The sequence below is a fragment of the Oncorhynchus tshawytscha genome, unplaced genomic scaffold (genome assembly GCF_018296145.1).
Source record: "Oncorhynchus tshawytscha isolate Ot180627B unplaced genomic scaffold, Otsh_v2.0 Un_contig_3683_pilon_pilon, whole genome shotgun sequence".
Classification (NCBI taxonomy): domain Eukaryota; kingdom Metazoa; phylum Chordata; class Actinopteri; order Salmoniformes; family Salmonidae; genus Oncorhynchus; species Oncorhynchus tshawytscha.
The window spans coordinates 42,796-49,534 of record NW_024608932.1 but is presented as its reverse complement, the minus strand read 5'-3'; positions in this window follow the sequence as shown (position 1 = coordinate 49,534).

Here is a 6,739-nt window from a genome sequence, read left to right as displayed (position 1 = left end):
GTTCAATACATTTACTATACATACAATACAGCACTGTTCAATACATTTACTATACATAACTATACATACAATACATTTACTATACATAACTACACATACAATACAGCACTGTTCAATACATTTACTATACATACAATACAGCACTGTTCAATACATTTACTATACATACAATACAGCACTGTTCAATACATTTACTATACATAACTATACATACAATACATTTACTATACATAACTACACATACAATACAGCACTGTTCAATACATTTGAATAACTTCATCATGATTTCAGTTTATTCAGCATGAAAAGTATATTGTTGCTGGTGAGTAACCAGCCCTGTTGCTGGTGAGTAACCAGCCCTGTTGCTGGGTGAGTAACCAGCCCTGTTGCTGGTTGAGTAACCAGCCCTGTTGCTGGTTGAGTAACCAGCCCTGTTGCTGGTTGAGTAACCAGCCCTGTTGCTGGTTGAGTAACCAGCCCTGTTGCTGGTTGAGTAACCAGCCCTGTTGCTGGTTGAGTAACCAGCCCTGTTGCTGGGTGAGTAACCAGCCCTGTTGCTGTTGGGTGAGTAACCAGCCCTGTTGCTGGGTGAGTAACCAGCCCTGTTGCTGGGTGAGTAACCAGCCCTGTTGCTGGTTGAGTAACCAGCCCTGTTGCTGGTTGAGTAACCAGCCCTGTTGCTGGTTGAGTAACCAGCCCTGTTGCTGGTTGAGTAACCAGCCCTGTTGCTGGTTGAGTAACCAGCCCTGTTGCTGGTTGAGTAACCAGCCCTGTTGCTGTTGAGTAACCAGCCCTGTTGCTGGTTGAGTAACCAGCCCTGTTGCTGGTTGAGTAACCAGCCCTGTTGCTGGTTGAGTAACCAGCCCTGTTGCTGGTTGAGTAACCAGCCCTGTTGCTGGTTGAGTAACCAGCCCTGTTGCTGGTTGAGTAACCAGCCCTGTTGCTGGTTGAGTAACCAGCCCTGTTGCTGGTTGAGTAACCAGCCCTGTTGCTGGTTGAGTAACCAGCCCTGTTGCTGGTTGAGTAACCAGCCCTGTTCCCTGTTGCTGGTTCAGTAACCAGCCCTGTTGCTGGTTCCTATTTCGCAACAAAGCCTCCTTCACTCACGCCGCCAAACTTACCTTAGTAAAACTGACTATCCTACCGATCCTCTACTTCGGTGATGTCATCTACAAAATAGCTTCCAATACTCTACTCAGCAAACTGGATGCAGTTTATCACAGTGCCATCCGTTTTGTTACCAAATCACCTTATGCCACCCGTCTCCTGCGACCTGAATGCTCTAGTCGGCTGGCCCTCGCTACATATTCATCGCCAGACCCACTGGCTCCAGGTTATCTACAAGTCCATGCTAGGTAAAGCTCCGTCTTATCTCAGTTCACTGGTCACGATAACAACACCCACCCGTAGCATGCGCTCCAGCAGTTGTATCTCACTGATCATCCCCAAAGCCAATACCTCATTTGGCCGCCTTTCCTTCCAGTTCTCTGCTGCCAGTGACTGGAACGAATTGCAAAAATTGCTGAAGTTGGAGACTTTTATCTCCCTCACCAACTTCAAACATCTACTATCTGAGCAGCTAACCGATCGCTGCAGCTGTACATAGTCCATCTGTAAATAGCCCACCCAATCTACCTACCTCATCCCCATACTGTTTTTATTTTATTTACTTTTCTGCTCTTTTGCACACCAGTATCTCTACTTGCACATCATCATCTGCTCATTTATCACTCCAGTGTTAATCTGCTAAATTGTAAATATTCTCTCCTATTGCCTATTTCATGCCTTTTGCACACACTGTATATAGACTTTCTTTTTTTCTACTGCGTCATTGACTTGTTTATTGTGTTATTGGCTTGTTTATTGTTTATTCCATGTGTGACTCTGTGTTGTTGTATGTGTCGCACTGCTTTGCTTTATCTTGGCCAGGTCGCAATTGTAAATGAGAACTTGCTCCTCAACTAGCCTACCTGGTTAAATAAAGGTGAAATAAAAAAATTAAATCAACAAGTATTTGAACCGTGTCACATCAGCTTTTCCAAATCAGTTCTCCATGTTGATTAAATTTCATCACGTAGATTTCCGTTGTTGAAATGACGTGGAAACAGCGTGGATTCAACCAGTCTGTCCCCAGCGGAGTGTCAGCGTTACCTTGTCAGGTGTCCCCAGCGGAGTGTCAGCGTTACCTTGTCAGGTGTCCCCAGCGGAGTGTCAGCGTTACCTTGTCAGGTGTCCCCAGCGGAGGGTCACCGTTACCTTGTCAGGTGTCCCCAGCGGAGGGTCACCGTTACCTTGTCAGGTGTCCCCAGCGGAGTGTCAGCGTTACCTTGTCAGGTGTCCCCAGCGGAGTGTCAGCGTTACCTTGTCAGGTGTCCCCTCTCCAGACTCCAGCTACGGGAGAGGGAGACCAGGCCAGGGGTTCAGGTCTTTATTCACAGCCTGCTATACTAGCTAGTAGTTTACTGTCTTATAATGTCAAGATCCTGTCAAATAAACAGTTCAATTGGATTGTGTAGATCAGTGTGTTGGAGGGTTAGTATGTGTGTTGGTGTGCCTTTGTGTGTGTCCTGTAACCAGGTTCATAGCTGATGGTGTGTGTGTGTGTGTGTGTTGGTGTACCTTTGTGTGTGTCCTGTAACCAGGTTCATAGCTGATGGTGTGTGTGTGTGTGTGTGTGTGTGTGTGTGTGTGTGTGTGTGTGTGTGATGTGTGTGTGTACCTTGTCTTTGTGTGTCCTTGTCTTTGTGTGTGTCCTGTATTTGTTACTTTTATTTCTTATTGTTGGTAAACCATTAAACCACATGGTTGGTTAAGGGCTTGTCAGTCAGCATTTCACTGGAAGGTTGTTAGAGGAATTAAATTCCTATATATTTATTAACCAATTCAATTAATACTCAGCCCATTTCTAAGGATTTGTAAGATACTTATTTGCATAAAATGGGCAGAGACCAGTCTCAAACTAAGGCAATAGAGTTTATTCTCGAGAGTGCTGAACATGATACAATTTACAACAGGTTATAAACTGAAAATGAAGTCATTATAGTTCACAAGCCTTCCTACATCGTTCCCTCGCCGGTTTAGATCATTTACGACCAGGCCAAGGACTCCCTGTGTAGATAAGCATTCTAGCCGGTCTGACGATAAGTTCATTCGTTTCTACCAAGGAACAGACTGTCTTTGTTCTAATTCTTGATTATAATTACACACATTATATTCAGTACTAGGATTAAAATAAAATTCATACATCTATACAGTAACATAATAGTGTTCTGATTAGTACGTATACAGTAACATAATAGTATTCTGATTAGTACATATACAGTAACATAATAGTATTCTGATTAGTACGTATACAGTAACATAATAGTATTCTGATTAGTACATATACAGTAACATAATAGTATTCTGATTAGTACATATACAGTAACATAATATTATTCGGATTAGTACATATACAGTAACATAATAGTATTCGGATTAGTACATATTGTCGTGGAAATTTCCCCTATTTACCTAATCATGAGCGCAAACCACACACAAGTCAGAGTTAGTTATCAACGTCCATTTTTAATTATATGTGCTTTATCACAACCCTGTGACTCTCAGATCAATTCAGTGTCTATCAATGAATTCTCAGAGAGCCCCCCTCTGCATTGCAACTGAGATCCTTTAATAGCAAAGAACACACATAGTCAGACAGCATAGACATAATAAATCGTTCAGCTTTGTCTCCTTACTCAAACCCCGAACCATAAACCCAATCCTCCATATCAACAGGCATTTATCAAATTGACATTTAGATACAACCCACTCTAAATACAACCAATCCTGGACAAACTCACGGAGAGGATAGAATGATTCCAGACACTGCCATCCTCCTCTCCCCGATGGGAAAAGTAGGGAGTGACTGGCACAGACACAGTGGAGCAAAAGATATGTTTACACATGATGACACTTTGACCTCTCCCCTCTCTGCGGCCCACACATTGACCTCTCCCCTCTCTGCGGCCCACACCTTGACCTCTCCCCTCTCTGCGGCCCACACATTGACCTCTCCCCTCTCTGCGGCCCACACATTGACCTCTCCCCTCTCTGCGGCCCACACATTGACCTCTCCCCTCTCTGCGGCCCACACCTTGACCTCTCTCCTCTCTGCGGCCCACACATTGACCTCTCCCCCTCTCTGCGGCCCATGCAACTTAGTCTTGACATAGAACAGATAACTGCAACCCCGCCACAGTATTATACAAAAATAACATTCTGATGAGAAGTAACTTACAAACATATGATGAATATAAAACATCTTACCTATGTTACCAACAAATTCTGATTATTCCACAACAATATACAGTAACATAGTATTATTCTGATTAGTACATATACAGTAACATAATAGTATTCTGATTAGTACATATACAGTAACATAATAGTATTCTGATTAGTACATATACAGTAACATAATAGTATTCTGATTAGTACATATACAGTAACATAATAGTATTCTGATTAGTACATATACAGTAACATAATAGTATTCTGATTAGTACATATACAGTAACATAATAGTATTCTGATTAGTACATATACAGTAACATAGTAGTATTCTGATTAGTACATATACAGTAACATAATAGTATTCTGATTAGTACATATACAGTAACATAATAGTATTCTGATTAGTATGTATACAGTAACAGAATAGTATTCTGATTAGTACGTATACAGTAACATAATAGTATTCTGATTAGTACGTATACAGTAACATAATAGTATTCTGATTAGTACATATACAGTAACATAGTAGTATTCTGATTAGTACATATACAGTAACATAATAGTATTCTGATTAGTACATATACAGTAACATAATAGTATTCTGATTAGTACATATACAGTAACATAATAGTATTCTGATTAGTACATATACAGTAACATAATAGTATTCTGATTAGTACATATACAGTAACATAATAGTATTCTGATTAGTACATATACAGTAACATAATAGTATTCTGATTAGTACATATACAGTAACATAATAGTATTCTGATTAGTACATATACAGTAACATAATAGTATTCTGATTAGTACATATACAGTAACATAGTAGTATTCTGATTAGTACATATACAGTAACATAATAGTATTCTGATTAGTACATATACAGTAACATAATAGTATTCTGATTAGTACATATACAGTAACAGAATAGTATTCTGATGATTAGTACATATACAGTAACAGAATAGTATTCTGATTAGTACGTATACAGTAACATAATAGTATTCTGATTAGTACGTATACAGTAACATAATAGTATTCTGATTAGTACATATACAGTAACATAATAGTATTCTGATTAGTACATATACAGTAACATAATAGTATTCTGATTAGTACATATACAGTAACATAATAGTATTCTGATTAGTACATATACAGTAACATAATAGTATTCTGATTAGTACATATACAGTAACATAATAGTATTCTGATTAGTACATATACAGTAACATAATAGTATTCTGATTAGTACATATACAGTAACATAATAGTATTCTGATTAGTACATATACAGTAACATAATAGTATTCTGATTAGTACATATACAGTAACATAGTAGTATTCTGATTAGTACATATACAGTAACATAGTATTCTGATGAGTCAGTCCTGATTGAAATGTATACATAATTAGTGTTCTGATGAGTCGGTCCTGATTGAAATGTATACATAATTAGTATTCTGATGAGTCGGTCCTGATTGAAATGTATACATAATTATTAATCTGATGAGTCGGTCCTGATTGAAATGTATACATAATTATTAATCTGATGAGTCGGTCCTGATTGAAATGTATACATAATGAGTATTCTGATGAGTCGGTCCTGATTGAAATGTATACATAATTAGTGTTCTGATGAGTCGGTCCTGATTGAAATGTATACATAATTAGTCATTATTGATAACCAATCCCTTAACAAAGGTCTACACCTGTTGTATTTGGTACATGTGACAATTACGGTTTGATTTGTAACCAGGTGCATAGCTGAAGGTGTGTGTGATGTAGCCAGCTACGTATCTGAAGCTGTGTGTGTGAAGTAGCCAGCTATGTATCTGAAGGTGTGTGTGTGTGTGTGAAGTAGCCAGCTACGTAGCTGAAGGTGTGTGTGTGAAGTAGCCAGCTACGTAGCTGAAGGTGTGTGTGTGAAGTAGCCAGCTACGTAGCTGAAGGTGTGTGTGTTAGTGTACCTTGCCTTTTGTGTGTGTTCTTTAGCCAGCTACGTAGCTGAAGGTGTGTGTTCTGTAGCCAGCTATGTAGCTGAAGGTGTGTGTTCTGTAGCCAGTTACGTAGCTGAACGTGTGTGTTCTGTAGCCAGCTATGTAGCTGAACGTGTGTGTTCTGTAGCCAGCTATGTAGCTGAACGTGTGTGTTCTGTAGCCAGCTATGTAGCTGAAGGTGTGTGTTCTGTAGCCAGCTATGTAGCTGAAGGTGTGTGTTCTGTAGCCAGCTATGTAGCTGAAGGTGTGTGTTCTGTAGCCAGCTACGTAGCTGAACGTGTGTGTTCTGTAGCCAGCTATGTAGCTGAAGGTGTGTGTTCTGTAGCCAGCTATGTAGCTGAAGGTGTGTGTTCTGTAGCCAGCTACGTTACTGAAGGTGTGTGTTCTGTAGCCAGCTACGTTGCTGAAGGTGTGTGTTCTGTAGCCAGCTACGTTGCTGAAGGTCTGTGTTCTGTAGC